Below are 24,617 nucleotides of genomic sequence, written 5' to 3' on the forward strand. Positions count from 1 at the left end.
CTTGATAGATGGCATCTAGATCTTTGTGTTTGTTTATGGCATTGTGGTTGGAGTGTTAGGCCTCTAGGAATTCTCTGGCGTGTCTTTGCTTAGCCTGTCCCAGGATAGATGTGTTGTCCCAGTCGAAATGGTGGTATTTTTAGTCCATGTGTAGGGCTACGAGAGAGAGAAGGTCGTGTCTTTTTATGGCTAGCTGGTGTTCGTATATCCTGGTGGCTAACTTTCTTCCTGTTGTCTTACGTCGTGTTTGTGGCAGTCCTTGCATGGAATTTTGTGTATGACATTGGTTTTACCCATGGGTTGTACTGGGTCTTTTAGGTTTGTTAGTTTTTGTTTGAGAGTGTTGGTGGGTTTTTGTGCTACTGGGATTCCGAGGGGTCTTAGTAGTCTGGCTGTCATTTCTGAAACTTCTTTGATGTATGGTAAGGTGGTTAGGGTTTCTGGCTGTGTTTGGTCTGCTTGTCGTGGTTTGTTCTTGAGGAATCTGCGCACTGCATTTTTTGAGGAACTGTTCTTCTCGAATACGTTGTATAGGTGGTTCTCCTCTGTTTTCCAAAGTTCGTCTGTGCTGCAGTGTGTGGTGGCTCATTGGAATAGTGTTCTGATATAGCTTTGTTTGTGTGTGTTGGAATGGTTGCTGGTGTAGTTAAGTATTTGGTCAGTGTTTGTCGGTTTTCTGTATACGCAGGTTTGTAGTTCTCCGTTGTCCTTTCTTTCTACTGTGACGTTCAGGAATGCGAGTTTGTTGTCGGTTTCTTCCTCCTTGGTGAACCTTATGCCTGTGAGGGTGTTGTTGATGATGTTAAATGTCTTTACTATCTTGTTTCGTTTTGTGATGACAAAGGTGTCATCCACGTAGCGGACCCACATTTTTGGTTTGATTGTTGGTAGGGCTGTTTGTTCGAGTCTTTGCGTTACCGCTTCTGCTATGAGGCCTGATAGTGGAGATACCATGGGTGTACCGTTTGTTTGTAGACGATGTTGTTGAACGTGAAGTGGGTGGTGAGGCACAAGTCCACTAGCTTCATGATGTTTTCCTTGGTAATGTGATTGATGGTGGTTGGTGTGTGTGTGATGGTCTCTTCTAAAAGTGTGGTTAGTGTTTCCTTTGCAAGGTCGATGTTGATGAAGGTGAACAGTGCTGTTATGTCGAATGAGATCATTGCTTCCTCTTCCTCCACCTTGGTGTTTTTAGGCTTTCCTGGGTGGAGTGGATGGAGTGCTGTGACTCTTCTATGAGGTATTTCAGACTTGCGTGTAGTTCTTTGGCCAGTCTGTAAGTTGGTGTTCCGGGTAATGAGACTATGGGTCTGAGCGGGGCTCCTGGTTTATGGATTTTTGGTAGTCCGGTTCGACTTGTGCAACACATTGATCCTGGGACAGTCTCAGCAAAGACATGCCAGAGAATTCCGAAAGGCATGGCACTCCAACCACAATGCCATAAACAAACACATAGATCTAAATGCCATCTATCAACCCCGCAGAAACGAACAGGAAATGACATCACCACAAACCCAAGGAACCCCATCCAGGAGAAAGATATAAATAGAAAGCAAGAGACAACAGCTTCACTTGGAGGTCGCCACTGATGATGTTACCTAGCCAGGTAATGAAACGTCTGGATATCAAACCGACAGCTCAGCGAGCAAACCTACACCCTAAACCTCAACCTGAGCTACAAACCTTCACAAACCTTGCGATTTAAAGTGTCTTTATACGCATATCATTCATAGACTTTTCGTTATAAGACCCGTCTGGTTGAAAGAAGAAGACACCACATTTCAAGATGGATGACAACGTTACCAATTTTGTTTAGAAACTGAGATCTATTTGATCCTTTTACACAGTGAACAAGTTCATTTTAAATAATGCAAACCACATTCTCTCATCTGGAATAAAAGTGTGATTTCAATATAAACATTGTCCTTGCTAAGTCGCAGTTACTCAACATGAAAAATAGGATGTAAGTTTTATTAAGCATACATCAATTAGCACCATTATTTTACTTCGGATTGACTGCAGTATGCACATGCTAAAGAAGGTTTAAGAAAGAATGACTTTTGGAAATAATGATTCGGTGGTGACTAAAAATAATATTAGGTTCTCATGATGCGGATATTCCACCAATGGCTCCAGTGGTTGAAATATTCAGTGGGCAGTATTTCTATGATGGTATAGATGTATGTGAGGTGCCAGGGATGGGAGCTCCCACTTTTTCTGGAGCAGCGTCTTTTGACGAGGACCAGGGAGCATTGTGACATCGGGCTGGGAGTTCCAACCACACATGGAGCAGCTTCTATTGACATGGAGCAGTAGGGAGCATTGGGACATCCGAATGCAAGATCTAACCTCATTTGGAGCAGCTTCAGTTGGCATGGAGCAGGAAGCTTTGCAAGATCCATCTGGGAGCTCCACTCTCACCTGGATCAGCTTTTAATGACATGTAACAGCAGGGAGCATTGGGGCATCAGAGTGATCGATCCAACCTCAACTGGACTGCTTCTATTGACAGGGAGGAGGGAACATTGGGACATCAGACTCGGAGCTCCAACCTCACAAGGACCAGCGTGTAATGACATGTAGCCGCTGGGAGCATTGGGACATCAGAGTGGTAGGTCTAACCTTAACTACACTACTTCTACTGACATGGAGCAGGGAGCATTGGGACATCAGACTGGGAGCTCCAACTTCAAGTAGAGCCGCTTCTAATGACATGGAGCAGCAAGGAGCATTGGAACGTCAGGTTGGGAGCTCCAACATCACCTGGAACAGCTTGTATTTACATGGAAGAGGAGGGAGGATTGGGACATTAGGCTTCGGGAAAAGATATTCAACTGTTTTAATCTAAAGTAAAATATGTTTCAACACCTCAGATGTTAATTGATTGAAAAGGAATCTTTCCCGGAAAAATAATTAATTATTTAGATTGTAAAGACAACTCCTGCAAATATTCAATCAGGAAAACGCATTGGTACAGAGAGAAAAAGGAGTGATGTTTCATGTCTTTGTCTTTTCTTTTCTGGAAGACTCTGGACTGGATTACATCACCGGAAGGACGTTTTCACTCATTTCCTGCAAGTACGGACAGGTCATTAACGTAATCTTAAACTGAAAATTAATGGGAATATGCAATGTTATTATTAGGCTGGAGTTTACCTCAAATTATGGTGAAAACGTAGCAAAGTCAGTTGCAATTCCCTTGATCAGCAGTGACCTCATTGATTGGCTGATCAGATTGTGAATGGTCGTTTTTTTGAGGACAATTTGAAGTAAATCAATGATGGTGATTATCTTGGTTCTTTGTTCACCTTGTGACTGTTACTGCTGTTGCTCATGTCCTTGTTAACACCACAGCTCTGCAGGGTGTAAAATCTCAGCTGTGCATTCGGCCAGTGGTACAACCATTCGTATAGCTGGGTATGAATCAGGCGGTTGTAAGTTCAACTTTTACTTTGCGCAAGCGCATTGTGGAGATTCATCACACATCCGACCTAATCATTTTTGTTATGCTGAGGTGGGTAATATTTGAAATTTTCATCTCCACGAACGAATATTCTTTCACTGTCTTCGACCAGTTAAACATTACCAAAAGCTATCAGAGTAAAAATCACACAGCACCAGATTGTATCGAACAGGCATATTTGGAAGCACCAGTGTTCAATGCACTGCTTCTTCAACAGGTGTTTGACAACTGTTGGAATCTAACATGGCTTTGTGTGATTATTAAATGTATCCATCCCAGTCCAACACCAACAACTCCAAGTCATGGGTACCGTCGACACCACGAACGGTCGGTTAAAGTCCAGATGATCTTCCAAAAGATCGCGCATATTAACACACACACCAAGTTTCTGCAGAAAAACACCCACCTGATGAAGGAGCGGCTCTCCTAAAGCTAGTGCTTCCAAATAAACCTGCTGGACTCTGCCCTGATATTGTGAAATTTTTAACTTTGTCTACCCAACTCAAACACTGGCACTTCCATATCATAGACACCATCAGTCATGTCCCACCGTTGTCAGAGAAGGCAATCCTGGAATAGCCCAATACATTGCTCATAGGTACGTTTCGTTTTCAGAAACCAACGCACTCAATCGCTGCAGCTCCTGTGTATGAAAAGACAGAAAAGAAATAGCTGAGACTCAGTTTTGACAATATTTTGAAACTCTTTGGGAAGTGGAATCAGAGGAGAATGAAGGATTAACTGTCCGACTGTGCAGAGAGAGGGAAGGCACTTTTCCCTTATTTGAAGAGCTCGGGTATTGACTGATCTAACAAGAAGTCCTGATTTTCTGAACAGTAATGAAACCCAGGCCACTCAGTTAAATCGCTGAATACTAACCACTAGACCACCAGGGATGAGGGCAGAAGCAGTTGCACCGTTTCATCATAACACAGTTTTTGGAATTATGTCACTGCAGATATGTTTACCCTCAAAAATGATTGAATTATGGAGTGTTTCCAGCACAGAACTGGGTCCCTTCATCTCGTTTCCCAGCACTTGGTCTGTAACCTTGTAAGCCCTGACGTTTCACCTGAATGCTAATTTCTCTGGAAAGTTTTAATCTCGTAAAATACAATAAGTGGGATTAAAGTTTGAGATGGGAACTGAACCCCATTTTTACCCATAGACTGAAGCACACAGACACATTTTCCCAAGTGTGACACAGACCTCGGGAGAAAACAAGCAGAAAGTAAGATTTCACCACTTGTCTGATGTTGTCCCATTTCAGAGTTCAACACCAATGTCTGGTTACAGCAAAGAAAGGAAGCATTCAGACCCTCTAGTCCCAGTGTTCCTTGCGCAGTTTCCCCATTACTCTGTCGTTTATACTGCCTCACCTCGTTCTTTCTGCCAAACTTGATCACTGCTCACGCCCGCTATTTCCTGTCCTGACGAACGGTTTGCCTCAAGTTCTTGGAATGAAAAACAGGAATGGCCTATTTCAAGCACTTTTCTAGTTTACAAGGCCAGTGTTATCACCACTGAGCAAGCACATTGCTAGCTCAGAGAGAAGGTTTCATCCTTTAGAAACTGAAATGCAAAGATGATTGGATAGCCTCAGTATTGTAAACCAACCAACAAGACCGGAATAGGGCCAAGGAGATCACGCACAGAAGGATGGGAGAATAGAATGGCGAATCTCATGGTGTCCAGGGTGATGTTAACAGAAATCTTCCCTGGTAGTATAGTGATGAGGATTCAGTGATTTCACTGTCATGGCTTGTTAAAGGTTAACGTGTACAGTAATCAATATGAAATACTGCCTGATATTTCGAAGCAGAATGATGATGTGCAGCAGACAGACTCGTTTCCCTGCATGAACTAATAAGAGAGCTCAGAAGAACCAGGAGCAGACATGAGAGCCAGGAGGAAACATTAGAAGTTGTTGGCGGATAGGATCAGGGTTAACCCTAAGGCTTTCCATAGGTATGTCAGGAATAAAAGAATGACGAGAGTTAAAGTAGGGCCAATCAATAATAATAGTGGGAAGTTGTGTGTGGAGTCAGAGGAGACATGGGAAACACTAAATAAATATTTTTCGACAGTGTTCATTATATAAAATGAAAATGTTGGCGAGGAAGATACCGAGATACTTACATCTCGACTCGAAGAGTAGCAGTGGTGGACTCTCCCTCTTTATGGGTATTTAAGCGGGCATTGGATAGGTATATGGAGGATAGTGGGTTAGTGTAAGTTAGGTGGGCTTTGATCGGCGCAACATCGAGGGCCGAAGGGCCTGTACTGCGCTGTATTCTTCTATGTTCTATGTTCTATGTTCTAAGAGATTGAGGTTCACAAGGAAGAGGTATTAAAAATACTGTAGAGTGTGAAAATAGACAAGTCCTCTGGGCCAGATGGGATCTATCCTAGAATCCTCTGGGAAGCAAATGAAGAGATTGCCGAGCCTGTGCCATTGATCTAGAAATCATCATATTCTACAGGAATAGTGCCTGAGGACTGGAGGATTGCAAATGTGTTTCCCTTGTTAAAGAAGGGTAGTAGAGACAACCCTGGTAATTACAGACCAGTGAGTCTCACTTCAGTTGTTGGTAAAGCATTGGAAAAGATTATAAGAGATAGGATTTATAATCATCTAGAAAAGAATAATCTGGTCAGGGACAGTCAGCATGGTTTTGTAAAGAGTAGGTCGTGCCTAACGAATCTTATGAGTTTTTTGACAAAGTGACCAAACAGGTGGATGAGAGTAAGCAGGTTGATGTTCTGTATATGGATTTCAGCAAGGTGTTCGATAAGGTTCCCACAGTAGGCTATTATACAAAATGCGGAGGAATGGGATTGTGGGAGACACAGCAGTTTGAATCAGTAATTGGCTCTCTCAAAGAAAACAGAGTGTTGTAGTTGATGCAACATGTTCATCTTGGTGTCCAGTTACGAGCGGCGTTCCGCAAGGTTCGATGTTGGGTCCACTGCTATTCGTAATTTTTATAAATAACCTGGCTTACAAGAGTTTGTGAGTAAATTTGCGGACAACACTATGGTCGGTAGAGTTGTGGATATTGACGAAGGATGTAGTAGGTTGCAGAGAGACATAGATAGGATGCAGAGCTGGGCTGAGAGGTGGCAAATTGAGTTTAAGGTGGACAAGTGTGCAGTGATACACTTTGGACGGAGTAATCGGAATGTAAAGTACTGGGCTAATGGTAAGATTCTTGGGAGTGCAGATGAGCAGATAGATCTCGGTGTCCATGTACACAGATCCCTGAAAGTTGCCACCCAGATTGACAGGGTTGTCAAGATGGAAAACAGTGTTTTGGCCTTTATTAATAGAGGGATTGAGTTCTGGAATCAGAAGGTTATGCTGCAGCTGTACAAAGATCTGGTACGGCCACATTTGCAGTATTATCAACAGCTCTGGTCACCGCATTATAAGAAGAATGTTGACGCTTTGGAAAGGGTGCAGAGGGGATTTTCTAGCATGTTGCCTGGTATGGAACGAATGTATTACGAGGAAAGACTGAGGGCCTTGAGGCTGTCCTCGTTGGAGAGAAGACTGAGAGGTGACTTAATAGAGATATACAAGATAATCAGAGGTTTAGATAGGGTGGACAGGGAGAGTTTTTTTCCAAATATGGGGATGGCAAACACGAGGGTCACAACTTTAAAGTGAGGGGAGAAAGGTATAAGACAGGTGTCAGGGGTAGTTTCTTTACTCAGAGAGTAGTTAGGGCATGGAATGCTTTGCCTGTAACAGTGGTAGATTCGCCAAGATTAAATGCATTTAAGTCGTCATTGGAGAGGCATATGGACGTACATGGAATTGTGTAGATGGGATGGGCTTCAGATTAGTATGACAGGGCGGCGCAACATCGAGGGCCGAAGGGTCTGTACTGTGCTGTAGTGTTCTATGTTCTATATGCTACAATTCCACATCAGCAATTTCATCGGCAATTGCCTGACGTTCAATCAGGTAAAAACAATGACTGCAGATGCTGAAAAACAAATACTGGATTAGTGGTGCTGGAAGAGCACAGCAGTTCAGGCAGCATCCAACGAGCAGCGAAATCGACGTTTCGGGCAAAAGCCCTTCATCAGCAATAAAAGCAGTGAGACGGAAGCATGGAGAGATAAGCTAGAGGAGAGTGGGGGTGGGGAGAGAGTAGCATAGAGTACAATGGGTGAGTGGGGGAGGAGATGAAGGTGATAGGTCAAGGAGGAGAGGGTGGAGTGGATAGGTGGAAAAGAAGATAGGCAGGTCGGACAAGTCAAGGAGACAGTAACTGAGCTGGAAGTTTGAAACTAGGATGAGGTGGGGGAAGGGGAAATGAGGAAACTGTTGAAGTCCACATTGATGCCCTGGGGTTGAAGTGGTTCGAGGTGGAAGATGAGGCGTTCTTCCTCCAGGCGTCTGGTGGTGAGGGAGCGGCGGTGAAGGAGGCCCAGGACCTCCATGTCCTCGGCAGAGTTGGAGGGGGAGTTGAAATGTTGCGCCACGGGGCGGTTTGGTTGATTGGTGTGGGTGTCTCGGAGATGTTCCCTAAAGCGCTCTGCTAGGAGGCGCCCGTTCAATCAGTTTAAAACAAGAACGGAGGGAGCGTCAGGAAAACGGAAGGGGAATAGTGGTTTGTGAGAGTTAACTACATGCCTCGTGGAGCCAGGTTCAATGTAGACACTGAATATCAGTTTTCCTGTTTACCTTGGTATACTGATCACTACAGATCAATGACCCAATATTGTCTGCCCTTTGTGTGTTGTTCTTTGTACATTTCACCTCGGTTCAGTGCTCCGGGGGACCACGCTATTTTAAATTTGGAACGTTTTACTCAGGTCGGTTTTGCAGCTTCATATTAAGGCCAACAATTTTAGGAACAAATAATCACCATTCAGACCATTAAGTCTGTTCCGCTATTGAATGGTTTCATATCTGATCTGATAACCTTGACCTGCACTTTCATGCCTTTCGCCATAATGCTTGATGTCTTTGCTGTTTGAAGATCTACCGATCTCAGCCTCATTACACCTAATGACAGTTCCTCAACAGCCTTCTGCTCCAAGAAAGTCCACTGATACAGAACTGTCTGAGAGAATAAATGTTTCTTCGTCTCTGTTTTAATTGTGAGATCCGCATTCTAATACAAAGTTAAAAATCGCACAACACCAGGTCATAGTCCAACAGGTTTAATGGCAGCAATAAAATTTGGAGAGCTGCTCCTTCATCAGGTGGCTGTGGAGTACACAGTGGTAAGGTACAGAATTTATAGCGAAAGGTTACAGTGTAATGTCACTGAAATTATACATTGGAAAAATATCTTGATTGCTTGTTAAGTCTTCCATCTGTTGAAATGACTGTTAGGTTCATTTCTTTCTTATGGAAATCGAAAGACTTTCTTTTAACAGTTACATTCTCAGGTGGACTTAACCAGTTAGTGTCAGCACAGATAACATGTTGACAGTGTTAGTCCCTGTGTGCTGCGCCCATGCCATAATGTTTAGACTGACGCTCATCTGAAAAAAAACAACACGCTGCAGGCAACGATGCCTTAAAACATGGTACATTGGTAAAGCTGAGCAAAGACTACAACAACGGAATGGGCACTGCACATCAATCAACAGACAGGTATGCCCCTTCCCTGCTGGAGAGCACTTCAGTGATCCAGGACATTCGAACTCGGATCTTCGGGTGACAATCCTCCAAGGCAGTCTTCGGAACAGGCAGCAGCTAAAAGTGCCCCCACAGAGACTGATAGCTAAATTCGGTACCCATGATCATTGAGTTCATGTCACAGTACAGGTGATCCCATTGCCCTATCTACAAACAGAGACCCTCCTACACACGAGTGCACACGCGCGTGCGCACGCGCGCGTGCACACACACATACACACACACACACACACATATACGTCTGTGGGGTGAATTTGTACTTGCAGATTTACATTGTACTTTGCACAATAACTGCATGAATCCATGTAAGTCACTGGTAACTCATTTTTATAAATTAGAATCAGTCTAAACATTATGGAACAGACAGCAGCAGAGGGGGGCAGACACCAGTTGTTAAACTTCACCTGAGAATGAAACTTTAAAATAAAAAAAAAATGCACTTTACATATGAAAGAAGTGAAGCTCACATTGTCATTCTAACAGATCAGAGACTTAGCAAACAATCAAGGTATTTTTCAATGTACAATTTCAGTTACGACACTATCCGAGTGAATCTCTCCTGCAACTTTCCCAGTGCGATCTCATCCCTGGACAATTCTAGCACTGAGCTGATGAACATATTTCTATTCTGTAACAGCATCGGGGGTGGCTCTGCAGCATTTATTGCCTTCCGGTTTGGAGTCACGTGGACGCCAGACCAGATAAGGACGGTAGTTTCCTTCCCTCAACGACGTCAGTGAAACACATGGGCTTTTCAGACAACGTATTCTTAATTCTCGGCATTTATTGCATTCACATACTATCATCGTCGTGGTGTGGTGAGAATCCAACCCTTCTCCCCAGAATATTACCTGGCTTTTGATGTGTTAACAATCCAGCAATACTACCACTAGGCTATCGCAGAAAGCCCTCATGGGGGATCTTTTCCAATAGAATCTCTTTTCCCCAATGATTCCTTATGCCCTTTTATTGAGCCTCACACTCCAATAATCTCTGGTCCATGTCAGTAAAAGCTACTAAAAGAGAATTGATCTCACAGCCAAGGTATCCAAATGGATCGAATGATTTGAAGGTGCCAATGAAGAGATTGGGGCAACAGTGAGTGCAACGGCACAGACTGGATGGTATCAACGTGAAAGTGTATGTTAGATTGTGCAATGCCTCAGTCAAATGGGATGAGGGACGGAAAAGAGAGTTAGGGAGAGTGCGAGGGAGAGACATCTTCGAGAACTTTTGGGTTTAAATCCTGATACATGAGACGCAGAAATATCAGAGAATAAAATTCGATGGAAAACAGATCATCACCTCGGAGGATATTATCTTGTAAAAACGATTAATTTCTGACCGTGTTACACCAAAAGTAAAACTTTGAGAAAGCTGACCGCCATGATGTGGATTCAAAGTGAGGTCGCTGCAATCACAATGCAGAATGCGAACTACTAAACGGTTAGAGCATTCGACAGACCACGCTCGTAAACTGCAACCAGTATGGTAGCAGAGGAAATGTCAGGAAGAATGTACAATATCAGGATTTAGCGACAGGCATGTGGGAACGCAGAATGAACCGAATCTTTAACTTTAGGGTCCCCAGAGACTGTGGAGATTCCATGAATGAGAGTACAGGAGAATGGGATTAATGAAACTCTCCAAACTCTTGGCAGAGTGCAGAATATTGTTGAAACATATGCTTCAATAGCATTATATTTGAACATCGGCTACTTCATGACTTTGCCCACACAAGGCTGGACCAATTGCTGCATGAAATCACACATAATCCCAGTTCCAGACCCGGAATCAGAGCAACTGTATGAAGCATCCACGAAGATCCAATTGGAAACTGGGATGGAATGACAGGAGAGAGGCGCATGTATTTCCGAGGTTGGGACAGCTCCTGGTCAAAAGCGGGACGGAAGGGAATACTTGCCCCCATTTATAATATTATGACCATAAACAGTACATGTTGCTGAGACAGCTGATTGGCGCATCCAAAGCGTGTGGAGACTTTAACTTTGGAGTGGCAAGATTTGAAATTTCATTTTCCTGTTTGGATCATTGGTTTTGACATTGGCATCTGCTTTTGTTCGCATCAGCTCAGAATCAGCTTCTTGTTCCCAATAAATTCTGCAACCTGGAGAAGGTGGTGTTGTGTTTATATAATAAATTAGTCATCCTTGGGGACTCACATACGGAACTGGTAATGTTAAAGTTCGAGGAATAAAACCTGGAATGGAAGCCTGACCTCAGGAACAGAGAACATGTCTTTAATTTCCTGCAATCCCATTCATGCATGTCGCTTATACAGGGGATGCTAACATCTTTACCGAATCCTGCCTACTTGTGCCTCCAGGACCTGAACAAAATAGCTGACCCTTAATCCCAGAATGAAAACCGCGCGGGAAAGCAGGCCATTCAGCCCTTGCAGTTGACACTATCCCTCTGAAGCACATCCTATCAGACCCACACTCCATACCTATTCCATTCCCCTTCATTTCCCATGGCTGATCCCAGTCACCTTCACATCTACAGACTGTGGGAGGAAACTCACACAAACCAAGAGAGAATGTGCAAACTGCACACAGTCACACGAGACTGGGATCGAATCCATGTCTCTCGAGCAGCGAGGCAGCAGCGAATCAGGATGAACAACAAATGCTGTCCTGACCAGCGACATCCACACCCTGTGGGTGTATCAGGATGAATAAAAACGCATTCACAACATGGACAACGGGACTTACGTCTGCTTGGACATGATTTCAACCAATTGTTTATCCTGGGTAGATACAAGGACACCGATATCACAGAGAAACCAGCGCAATGCAGGATTCAACTACCTGGTGGAGTGGAAACTCATCTACTCAGTCAAACTGGGGACAGAATATTCAACAGTCCCGTGGATAGGAAGGGCTCAATGAGCAGAGGAACCTCCAGATTTACCAGCAAGATCACATATCCCAGAAGGAGATCAATTCAACTGTCAACGCTGCTGTTCATCCCAACCAGCTGCCGGTTTCATAGCGTCAAAGTCATAGACTCACACAGCATGAAAACAGGCCTTTCACTCCTACCAGCTCATTCTGAACATAATGCCAAACTAAACGAGTCGCATCTGATGGCTCTTGTAAATGCTGAGGGTTAATAATGCCCTTGTGATATTATTACTGTATTGTTAATATGAATGTCCAGATATAATTCTGTGGACACGGGTTCAAACGCTGGCATGGCAGATGCTGGAATTTTATTTAAACAAATACCTCGAGTCTAATGATGATGCTGAATCAGGAGATCTGATTCACTAATTCCTGATAGGGAAGGAAACTGCCATACCTATCTGGTCTGGCTGGTATGTGATTCCAGATCCATAATATCGTGGTTGATTCTGAACTTCCCTCTGTGCAATAAATTATGTACTAGGCATGAATGAATAGCTTTTGTTAATCCCACTGATACTTTCCAATTCATTTATCGATCCAAATATCCTGTAAATATTGTAAATGTACTTTCATTCCTCACTGCCTCAGGAGGTGAATTGCACACATAAACCATCCTCTGTTAAAAAAAGCCTCTCATGTCTTATTTTAAATCCCTCTTTTCACTTTAAACATTTGCTCTCTCGTCTTGAAGTTCCCGCTCCTTGGAGAAAAGACAGTTACAGTTAACTCCAGCCGAACTCTCAAACATTAATAAATATCTATCAGATCGCCTTTCAAACTTCAGTGCTCGAGTGAAAATATTCTCAGCCTATCCAACCTTTCGTTATAACACAAACCTTCCCCACTAGCCATACGCTGGTATACCTGTTCTAAACCTACTCCAGCTGAATAATTTCCTTGCTATTACTGGGCGACAAGAACTGGACACAGTTTTCCAGAAGAGGCCTCACCCAATGTCCTATTCAACATCAACATAACGTACCAACTCCTACGCTCAAAGGACTGAGCAACGAAGGCAAAATGGCATTTTTTTAACCATTCTGTCTATATATGAAGCAAATTAAAATGAATTACGTACTTGAATTCCTGGCCTCCATGTTGCACAACACGATGCAATGCCTGATCATTAATTGTATAAGCCCTACTAATATTTGATGTAGCAAAATGCAATACCTTCCATTTATTCAGATTGAACTTCATGTGACATTTTTCAGCCCAAAGACGCAATGGATTAAGATCCTTCTGGAACCTTACATCACCTTCTTTACAGTCTCCAATTCTGCTGTCCTCTGCAAGCTTATGAACCATGGTTTCTATGAGTTCCATTGTTTTCTCATACAGGTCAACGATTTTTAATTATTTGTCGTGGCCATCATTTAGCTGTTTGCAAATCAGGTAACAATTAGTCATGTAGTTAACCATGAGGAAGAAAGCCATAGACTGCAGGGAGATTGGAAACAATTGGCAAGAAAATGTGCTGAAAGGAATTCAATCCAGTGAAGTGGGTGATAATGAATTTGAGGACGCACAATGAGAAAAGTGTGAATACTGAGTGATTTAAAGTAATAAAAGAGAAATTGGAGTAGACATTCACGAATGTTTGACTGTGATTGGACAAGGGATTAAGTGGTCTCGAGGGGTTGGAGATACTTTCTGTTCTTGACCGCAGGTGGGAATATAAGAGCAGGGAAATGATGCTGGAACTTTAGCAAAGGCCTATTCAAGATCAATGGACAGGTTAATCAGATGGACGGAAGTGCATACTGCAGGTGCTGGAAATCAGAATCAAGATTAGAGTGGTGCTGAAGAAGCACAGCAGGTCAGGCAGCATCCGAGTTGCAGAAAAAAATAACGTTTCGGGCAAACGCTCTTCATCAGAAATAAAGCTGGGAGCCTCGAGGGTGGAGTGATAAACGGGAGGACTGGGTCTGGGAAGAATTTAGCTGAGAGTGCAAGAGGTGGATAGAGATGGGGTTAAAGGTGATAGGTCGGAGAAGAGGGTGGAGCGGATAGGTGGAAAGAAAGATAGACAAGTGGGACAGTTCAGTAGGATGGTGCCAAGTTAGAAATTTGTAACTCAGAAAAGGTGACCGTGGGGAGATGAGGAAACTGGTGAAGACCACGTTGATGCCCTGTTTTTGAGGGTCCCGAGGTGGAAGATCTGGCGTCTGGTGGTGAGGGAATGGCGGTGGAGGAGACCCAGGAACGGCATGTCCTTGGGAGAGTCGGGGGACGTGGTAATTGTTGTTTTTGGTCATGGGGCGTTGGAGTTGATTGTTGCGGGTTCCCTGGAAATGTTCTCTGAAGCGCTCTCCGAGAATGTGTCTGTTGGCCCCAATGTAGAGGAGACCGCATGGCGAGCAACAGATGCAATAAATGACATGTGTGGAAGTGCACACGGACATTTAATGGATGTGGAAGGCTCATTGGAGCCTTGGAAGGATGTGAGAGGGAAGATGTGGGTGCAGGTTTTGCAATTCCTGTAGTGGCAGGGGAAGGTGCCATGAGGGGAGGGTGGGTTTTTGGAGGGCGTGGTCTTGACTAGGTAGTCGTGGAGGAAAGAGACTTTGTGAAAAGTGGATAGGGGTGGGGAGGGAAATATAAATTTCCCTGTCACTGCACGAATTGCAAAACCTGCACCCACATCTACCTCCTCACCTCTGTCCAAGGCTCCAATGGAGGCTTCCACATCCATCAAAGTTTCTCGTGCACTTCCGCACATGCCATTTCTTGAATACATTCCGCCCGATGAGGTCTCCTCGAAGTTGTAGTGAGGAGATGTGTTCTCACACAACACTTCAGAGAATATCTCCAGGATACCCGCAAGAATCAACCCCAGTGCCCCAAAGCCAAACATTTCAACTCCTCCTCCCACTCTCCCGAGGACATGATGGTCTTCGGCCTCCTGTATCGCCACTGCCTCATGACCCGATGCCTGGAGAAAGAAAGCCTCATCATCTGCCACGGGACCCTTCAACCCCATGGAATCAATTTGGACTTCACCCGTTGCCTCATTTCTCCTCCCCCTACCTTACCCCATTTCCCACCTTCCAGCTCAACACAGTCCGCCTGACTTGTCCCACCTGTGCATCTTCATTCCCACCTATTCACTCCACCTACTTCTCTAACATATCATGTTCACCCCCCGCCTGCATCCACTTACAGCACTCTCAGCTACCTTCTCCCCAGCCCCACCCCCTTCCCATTTATCTCTCCATCACATGTGCTCCCAGTCTCATTCCTGATGAAGGGCTTTTGCCTGAAACGTCCATTTCTCCTGCTCCTCAAATGCTGCCGGACCTGCTGTGCTTCTCCAACACCACCCTAATCTTGAGGGGAGTCAGTTGATTGGGAGGGTTTTCGGATATTTTGTATTGTTGACCAGAGGCTGTGGATGATAGCAGAACTTTAGCAACCACCAGTTTAGGGAACAGCTAAAGGACTGAGCACAAGTCTGGTCACCGCATAAATCAATGTTTTTCTTCAAATTGTAAGATAAAAGATGGAAGGCTGAAGTGTGCAACTTTGCCCATCAAGACCGTTTCACCAATGAGTTTCTCACTGATTCCTTTCCAAGTCAGGGTGCTATGGGCCTTGGAGGGGAACTTGAAAATGGTGGCGCTTCGTTGCATCTTCCAGCCTTGTCCTTATAGTCAGTACAGCTGTTGAGCTTTGAAGGTTGTCAAAAATGCCCGAATGACTTACTCCAGTGCATCTTATAGTTGGTGCACTCCGCTGCAATTGTGCCTTAGCCCATAATCTTACATGTTTTGGCATCACAAATTAACATCTCAATTTTTTTTAAGGTTAGAATGATTTCCGCCTCTCTGACCCTTTCCACAAATCTACTCAAACTTTTCTGCCTTTTCCCGAAATCTCTTGGCCCCAGTGTTCGATCTCTCCATCAATAAGAAACGCTTCTTTCAGTCTATCCTATCAATATCCCTGAGTATTTAGTACATCTCAGTCATGTCTTCTCCAATCTCCTCTGTTCGGTTACAAACAACCCGTCTGTCCAATGTCTCCTCACAACTGAAACTCTTCAGCCCAGACAATATCCCAGTGAATCTCTACTGCAACGTTCCCAGTGCGATCACATCCATGCAGTACTCTGAATTGCAGAACTGCACACAGTAATCCAGCGAGGGCCAAATGAACTTTTTTTCTATTCTGTTACAGTATGAGGGCGTCGCTGGCTCGGCAGTATTGATTGGTATCCCTAATTGCACAGCGGGCAGTTGAGACTCAACCATATTGGAGTGAGACTGGAGTCACATGGAGGCCCGAGCAGGTAAGAATGGCAGTTTCATTCCTTAAATGACGTCAGATTTTTTTTTCAACAATTGAACATGGATATGTAGGAGTTATTAGATTCGTAATTCCAGATATTTATTGAATCCCAATTTTTCCACCTAGCATGGTCGGAGTCAAACCCAGGTCCCTGGTGTCTGAATTAACAGTTCAGTGTTCAGTGGTAATAGCGCTCGGCCATTGCAGAAAAGCAGTGAAACTGATCTTATCCAAATAAGTCGCTTTTCCCCGATTCTGTCCTGTGCCATTTTCCTGAGCTTGACCCCCCCCCCCACCCCCCAAAATCTCTGGTCCATGTCGGTAAAAGCTTCTACATGAGTATTGATCTCACAACAGTGGTAACCAAATGGATCAAATGGTCTGCAGGTCCCGATGGTGGGGTTGGGGCACGTTCACCCACCAACAGTGACCCCAGCCACACAGACTGATCTGTATCAATGGTAGAGTCTGTATGAGATTCTGCAATGCCTTAGTGAAGTAGGAAATGACTCCGCAAACACATGATGAAAGAGCAGCGCTCTGAACGCTAGTTCTTCAATTAAACCTGTAAGACCATAACTTGGTGTTGGGTGATATTTAACTTTGTACTCCATTGTACAACACTGGCATCTCCAAAGTAATGAAATGCGGGTATGGGATGTAAAGTTCGGTTCGTGATCGTAGGAGGGAAGAAATCTCTGAAAACGGGTGGATTTGAATTCTAACATATGAAATACAGAGATGTGAGCGAGCAGAGCTTGAAGGAAAAAAAGATCACCTTGGAGAAAATCAAAACTTTAAAACAACTGATTCCTTTGTGTTTTACAAAAGACTGGGACACATAGAGCAATTACAGCTGTGACTCGGATTCGAGCCGAGGTTGCTGTGGCCACAACGCAGAGTACTATTCACTGTATGATCACGGCAACGCACAGACAAACGCACTAAACTCGCGCAGTAAGTACAGTATCATAAGGAATGTTAGGCAGAGCACCAAATGCACAATGTCAGTGCTCAGCGAACAGTCGCAGATAATATCGATTCCCCCAGTGGCTGTGTTGATTCCATCATTAATGTGTTGAGAGCTGAGATATATAGATTTCTCCAAAACATCAAAGACTACGGGGACAGTGCAGCTTTTGTTACCTCCATATCCACCAATATCATTTATTGTATCCGTTGCTCCCGGTGCAGTCTCCTGTACACTGGGGAGACTGGGCGCCTCCTAGCAGAGTGCTTTCGGGAACATCTCTGGGACACCCGCACCAATCAACCACACAGCCCTATGGCCCAACATTTCAACTCTCCCTCCCACTCTGCCGAAGACATGGAGGTCCTGGGCCTCCTTCACCGCCGCTCCCTCACCACCAGACACCTGGAGGAAGAACGCCTCATCTTCCGCCTCGGAACACTTCAACCCCAGGGCATCAATGTGGACTTCAACAGTTTCCTCATTTCCCCTTCCCCACCTCACCCCAGTTCTAAACTTCCAGCTCAGCACTGTCCCCATGACTTGTCCTGACTTGTCCTACCTGCCTATCATCTATTCCAAATATCCACTCCACCCTCCCCCCCGACCTATCACCTTCATCCCCTCCCCCATTTAACTATTGTACACTATGCTACTTTTTCCCAACCCCCACCCTCCTCTCACTTATCTCTCCACCCTTCAGGCTCTCTTCCTGTATTCTTGATGACGAGCTTTTGCCCGAAACGTCGATTTTACTGCTCCTCGGATGCTGCCTGAACTGCTGTGCTCTTCCAGCACCACTATTCCAGAATCTGGTTTCCAGCATCTGCACTCATTGTTTTTACCAAGCTTTTGTTGAAATGTATATTTCAATAGTAATGCAGTTTAACATCGGTTACTTCACGAGTTTCCCCACACAAGGCAGTAACCACTGCTGACACATAGTCCCAGTTCCCTGCCCCAGAATTAGAGGAACTGAGTAGTGCAGTCGCAAATAACCAACTTGAAATCCAGATGGGAATGAGGTTGCAGAGATACTCGATGGCTCAAGTGACTCAACGGTGTTTCTATGATGGTTTAGAGGCGCAAGCAATTCCGAGGTTGGGAGTGCTTCTGGTCAAAGGCGGGGCAGAAGGGAAAATATGTTCCCGTTTATAATAACATAGCAATCTACAGTGCATCTTGCTGAGACAGCTGAGTGACACAACTGGAGCGGGGGCAGCTGGTTTGAAGTTTAATTTTGCTTCATTATCACCCACTTCCCTGGAATGAATTGCTTTCACCATTTTTATTTCCAATTGTTTAATATCTCCCTGCAGTCTGCGGCTTTCTTCCACATGGTTAATTTCATGACTAACTGTTGTGTGATCTGCACACTGCTAAATCACGGCCACTACAAGTAAATATGAATCATTGATCTATATTAGAAAACAGTGGAACTCACGGCAGGCGTGCTTCGTAGGTTTGCAGGCGACGCCAGAATTGTAGACAGTGAGGAAGATTATCTAAGTTTCAAAAGGATCTTAATCCAATGAGTCGTTGTACTGAAAAATGTAACATGGAGTTCAATCTGGATAAATGGAAGGTACTGCATTTTGGTCCAGCAAAAAGAGTATGGCTTTACGTATGTTGGAGAACACGGAAGCTAGGGGTGCAGGTACATAATTCCTTGTAATTTGCATCACATACAGACGGGATGGTTCAAAGGCATTTAACCTACTTCCCTTCATTGCTCAGTCCTTTGTGTATAGTAGTTGGGACGTTATGTTAAAGTTTTGCAGGACATTGATGAGGTCTCTTCTGGAATTTTATGTCCAGTTCTGGTCGCCCAGTTGTGGGAATGATATTATTCAGCTGGAATAGGTTCACAAAAGGTATACGCGCTTGTTGCCAGTGGAAGGTTTGAGTTATAATGAAAGGCTGGATAGGCTGAGACTATTTTCAGATTCGAGATTTGGGTGCTGGAAAACCATATCAGGTAAGACAGAACCCGAGGAGCAGGAGAATAATTCTTTTTTCGCGCAAGTGTCGTTCATCAGGCTCTTCCCCGAAACGTCGATGCTCCTTCTCCTCAAATGCAGCCTGATCTGCTGTGCTTTCCCAGCACAATACTCTCGACTCTGATCTTTCATCTGCAGTTCTCACTTTCTCCTAGTTGAGACTGTTTTCACTCTAGGTTAGTGGTTTGAGCGGCGACCTGACAGAAGTTTATGAATTATTGAGAGACAAGTTTAGAGTTAACGATAGCGGCCTTTTCCCAGGAGGGGGATTTCAAGACGAGAGGGCATGTGTTTAAGATGAAAAGAGAGTTCTTTTAAAAAAAAGACATGTGCGGCATTTTTTTAGGGACGGTGTTTTACGTGTGTAATTAACTTGCTGAGGAAGTGATGGATGAGGGTATGTTTGCAACATTTAATGGACAATTGATTCCAAAGAATGAATGGGAAAGTGGGATTTTTAAAATAAATTTATTCATGCCGAGTACATCAGTTATATCCCAGAGGGAATTTAAGAGTCAACCACGGTATTATCCATCTGGAGTCTCATGTAGGACAGAGTAGATGAATATGGCAGTTTGCTTCCCGAACTGTCATGAGTGAATCAGATGGGATTTTCCACACAACTGATTCAGGTCATCATGAGACTCTTCAATTCCAGGTTCTTATTGAATTCAAACTCCACCATCTGTCATGCCAGACCTGAACTCTTTGTCCCCAAAATATTACCTGGGTTTTGGATTAACAACACAGGAATAAAACTACAAGGGCATGATCACCACTCAGCGGATACAGGAGGAGGCAGACGGGAATGGGTTAGTTTGGCAGTATGTTCAGCATGGATCGGTTGGACTGACGGGCCTGTTTTCATGTTGTATGACTCTGACTGACGCTATGGAGCAGGCAGCTGTTTGGGATTAAAGGCGCATTGACATCATGACCGAACTCCTGATGGGATATGTAATCCTGCTGGAATCTCCGGAGGTTGTTTTGCTCAGTGAACCCTTCCCACACACGGGACTGGTGAACGGTCTCTCCACAGTGTTACTGATTAAATGATATTCCATTTCTGTGGTTAATTGAATCCATCCAGCAGTTCCCACATTGCTCTGCTTTCTCTGTGGTATCAATGTCCTTTTTTCTACACAGGGTAAAAGATCCTTTCAAATTGTGTCCACACAGATACGAATCCTGTTTTCCATGTTGTTAATGTGCTTTCATTCTTCCTCATTCACCCACAGGGTATGAGTATCACTGTTCAGGACAACATTTATTATTCACCCCTCGTTCGTTGCTGTCTGGCTACACCACAAACCCGGGTGTGATCCCAGACTCGGGTGTCTGTCTGTGGGCAGTCTACACATTCTCTGTGTGTTTGCGTTTTTATTTCTCCCTCAGACCAAAGATGTGCCAGTTACATGGATCAACAATGGGAAATGCAGGCTTATAGGACAGGGAATACCAGGGGGTCTGGTGGGATGCGCTTCGGAAGTACCGTGTGGACTGGAAGGGCCGATTAGACGGCTTCCCCACACGGTGGAGATTCTTCAATTAAGGGTCAGCGCATGTTTTTCTGGTCCTGGAGTCTCTCGTAGGCAGGACTGGGTGAAGATGATTGAATCCCCTGCATAAGGGGCATGAATGAATGGGATTGCAGGAAATTAAAGTAATGATCTCTGTTCCTGAGATCAGGCTTGCATTTCAGGTTTTATTCGTCGATGGTAAACATCACCGTTTCCGTGTCCCAAACCCCAAGGATGACTAGTTTAAAATATCACACCAACACCACCTTCTCCAGGTTGAAGTCTTGACTGTGTGGAAGAAACTGATACTGAGCTGATGCGAGCAAATGTCGCTGCCACCACCAGTGTCGGAAACACAGATCCAAACAGCAAAATCATCTTTTAAACCCACCACTGCAAAGTTAAGGGCTCAACACGCTCCACTTGTGCCACTCAGCTGCCATAGAAAGATGCGGCGGAAATGGCTATGATCGTATAAAAGGGGACAACCATTCCCTTGAGCAGGAGCACAATCAACTGCGGAATTTCGTGCGCCTCTATACCATCACAGAAGGAGAGGACGCTCACCTATTGCATCACTGGAGCCAGTGAGTAAATTTGCACACACATTCCCATCCCCATTTCCAGTTGGATCTGGGCAGCTGTGCCGTTGTTAAGCTAAAATGCTACTGAAGCATACATTTCAAAAATATCCTGGACTGTCCCCGAGTCTTTGATGTTTTGTGGAATTCGATCAATCTCATTTTTCAACATTCTCATTCAAGGGATCTCCATAGCCTCTGAAGACATCTAACTGAAAGATTCAGCTCATTCTCAGTTCCCACATGTCTGTCACTGTTCGCTGAGTACTGATATTGTACATTTGCTGTTCTTCCGAACATTTCCTTTGCTAGTATACTTATTACTGTTTGCAAGCATCCTGTTCTGTGGTTACTGTGATCGTGGTTGTCGGTATTTTGCAATGTGACCACAGCAACCTCGATTTGAAACCAAATCATAGCACTAAGTGTTCTCTCCGTTGTCCGTTTTGTGACACATGCTCAGAAATTAATTGTTTTACCTTCAAATTCCGCTCTCTTACATCTCTGCGTTTCATATATCAGGATTCAAACACACCCATTGTCGGAGATTTCCCTTCTACCCATGATCATTAAACCTCCTTTCCGTTCCTCCTCCCATTTTTCTGAGGCAATGCACAATATATCACTCTCTTTCACATTCATACTGTTTTGTTTATGATGCTGCTGCGGTCACTGTTGTTGGGTGAACCTGCCCCAATTCCACCATCGGGACCTTCAAACAAGTCGATCCATTTGGATACCGTGGTTGGGAAATCAATCCCCATGTAGCAGCTTTTACTGACATAGGCCAGAGACAATTGGAGCGTCTGGCTCATGGAAAAGACCCAGGGCAGTTTGGCTGAAAAGACATTTTATTGGAAAAGATCAGCTTTTGTGACTTTCTGTGTTGGTCTTGTGATAATTTCATAGGATTGATAATCTAGAGACCGAGGTAATAGTCTGGGTACTCGGGCTTGAATAGCACCATGCCATAATTGTCAAATGTGGACTCAAAAAATATCTGCAAGGAAGAATCTAATGACTACTATAGATCCATTGACAATTGTTGAAAGTAAATCTGTTTCACAGATGTCATTTCAGGATGGAATTTGCTATCCTTACTTGGTCTGGGCTGCATGTGATTTCAGACTCATATCAATATTGTTGAGTCTCAACTGCCCTCTGGACAATTCGAAATGGGTAATAAATTCTGCTTTGCCAGAATCGCCCTCATACTAATCCAGAAATTTTAAAACAAATGCTCATTAGGCTCCAGCAAGTGTGTTGTGTGCAGTTTTGTAAGTAACATTATAGCAGGGATGTGATCACACTGAGAAAATTGCAGGAGATATTTCCTGGGATACTGTTTGGGCTGAAGAGTTTCCATTGTGAAGAATGACAGGACAGAGTGGAGTGTTTGTCGCAGTGTAAAGGAGATGTGGACAAGACATGAATGAGTTAGGGTATGGACAGGGTTGACTGAATGAGTTTCCCATTGATGGAGGGATCAATCAGCAGGAGCCAGAGACTTCAGGAGAAAGACAGAAAGGTTTGAGAAGATGTGCGGAAAAGCTTTATCAGCCAGCGGGGGGGTTGGAATTTGGAATACACTGTCTGCATTTTTCAGTGCGGCAGAAACCCTTATAACCTGAATAAATATTCAGATGTGAACGTTTGATGCCAAGACATATAAGGCTGTGGGGTAAGCATTCTAAAATGGGATTCAGTTCATTAGGCAGTTGTTTTTGACAAGTGTGGACACATTTGGTTGAAGGGTCTCCTTTGACACTCTTGTCCTCGGTAGTATAATGGTTTGCGTCCCCGTCTGTCACAGGGCTCAATTCTCCGCTGGGGACAGTGTAAATGCTTTAAAACTGTCGCTCCATTCCCAAGTGCGGGTATTGATACCTGTCCTTCCAACCTTGATGGGGCATGTCTGAGGAAGGACAGTGCTGCCTGAATCAAGGTGGGGAAGGACTGCAGCTCTCAGGGAGGCAGAGTGTCAGTGAAAGTGCAAACACGTGACCTGTGCAAACAACAACTTGTGACTGTGTTGGAATGAAAAGCATTTGACAGACTTGTTCAGGATTGAAGTGTTTACGAGAAGCAGGAACCTGAGGAATAAATAACATAAACACATTCAAATATGAGTGCAGAAACATTTCCCGTAGGACGAATGAAATTGTAAAGGACAGAGTAGCGTTTCGATACATTGAATTTGGGTTGATTTGCTTTGATGAGGCTGAGTTACCAGGGTATAAAGCCATTAAAAAATGATACAGCAGTTGTTCACTATGATGGAACATTGTCTCAGTACTTTGCACAGCTGTTCGATGTGAGGGTTAGGTTGATTGACAAAGTTAAATTGCCCTCTCGTGTCCAGGGACTGAATTAAGTAAGTTAGGTGAATTAGCCATGGGTAACGCGGTAACAAGTTCAGAAGTCACAGGACGACATGTTATAGTCCATTAGGTTTATTTGAAACCATAAGGGGGAGGGCTCCCTCTTCCTCAGGTGAAATATACGAGAATAGGGAGGGGAGCGAGGTCTGGGTGAGATAACCTTCAGAGAGTCGACACCGGCTCGATTGAGTGAAATGCCCTTTCTGCACTGTCGGATTCTGTGATTCTATCGGAGAGGATAATGTTGGTGTTTACTGGGGTGCAAAGCCATAAGAGAAGATGCTGACGGGGTGTAGTGAGGATGAAATTTTATTCACTTGTCTTCTTGGAAAATTGAGAACAGTTATCGCTGAACCAAGGAAGACTTAGTGGGTTTTTTTTTCCGGTTATGAAATGTTTGGACAGAGTAAATGGGTGGAAAATTCCCTCTTTCAAGTAAGTAAACTTCCAGATGTCAGGCATTCAAATCATTTGAATAAAACCTTTGAAGGACAAAAAAATTATAACAGAATCGTTGTCACCCCGAGAATCAGTTTTTCAAAATATTTGAAAGGGCACATTTGGTGACATACAAGGAATAAATTTCACAAGGAGAGCGACAGCATATGGCGAGGTAAAGGAGTAGGGGTGTGGTGTAGTCGGTCGGAAGTTGCGGGGAAACAATGTCTAATTTGGTTGACTTTAAATGCAAAGACATTTCGTGAAGATGTGCATCTGAATAAGATTCGATTCCAAAACTCTAAGTTTAGAAAGATTTGGCATGATATTCCACTTCAAGCATTGTAAATGGAACTGAGCGGATTTTTTTTTTATTGCGATG

This window comes from Chiloscyllium punctatum, chromosome 23 (genome assembly GCF_047496795.1).
Source record: "Chiloscyllium punctatum isolate Juve2018m chromosome 23, sChiPun1.3, whole genome shotgun sequence".
NCBI classification, from domain to species: domain Eukaryota; kingdom Metazoa; phylum Chordata; class Chondrichthyes; order Orectolobiformes; family Hemiscylliidae; genus Chiloscyllium; species Chiloscyllium punctatum.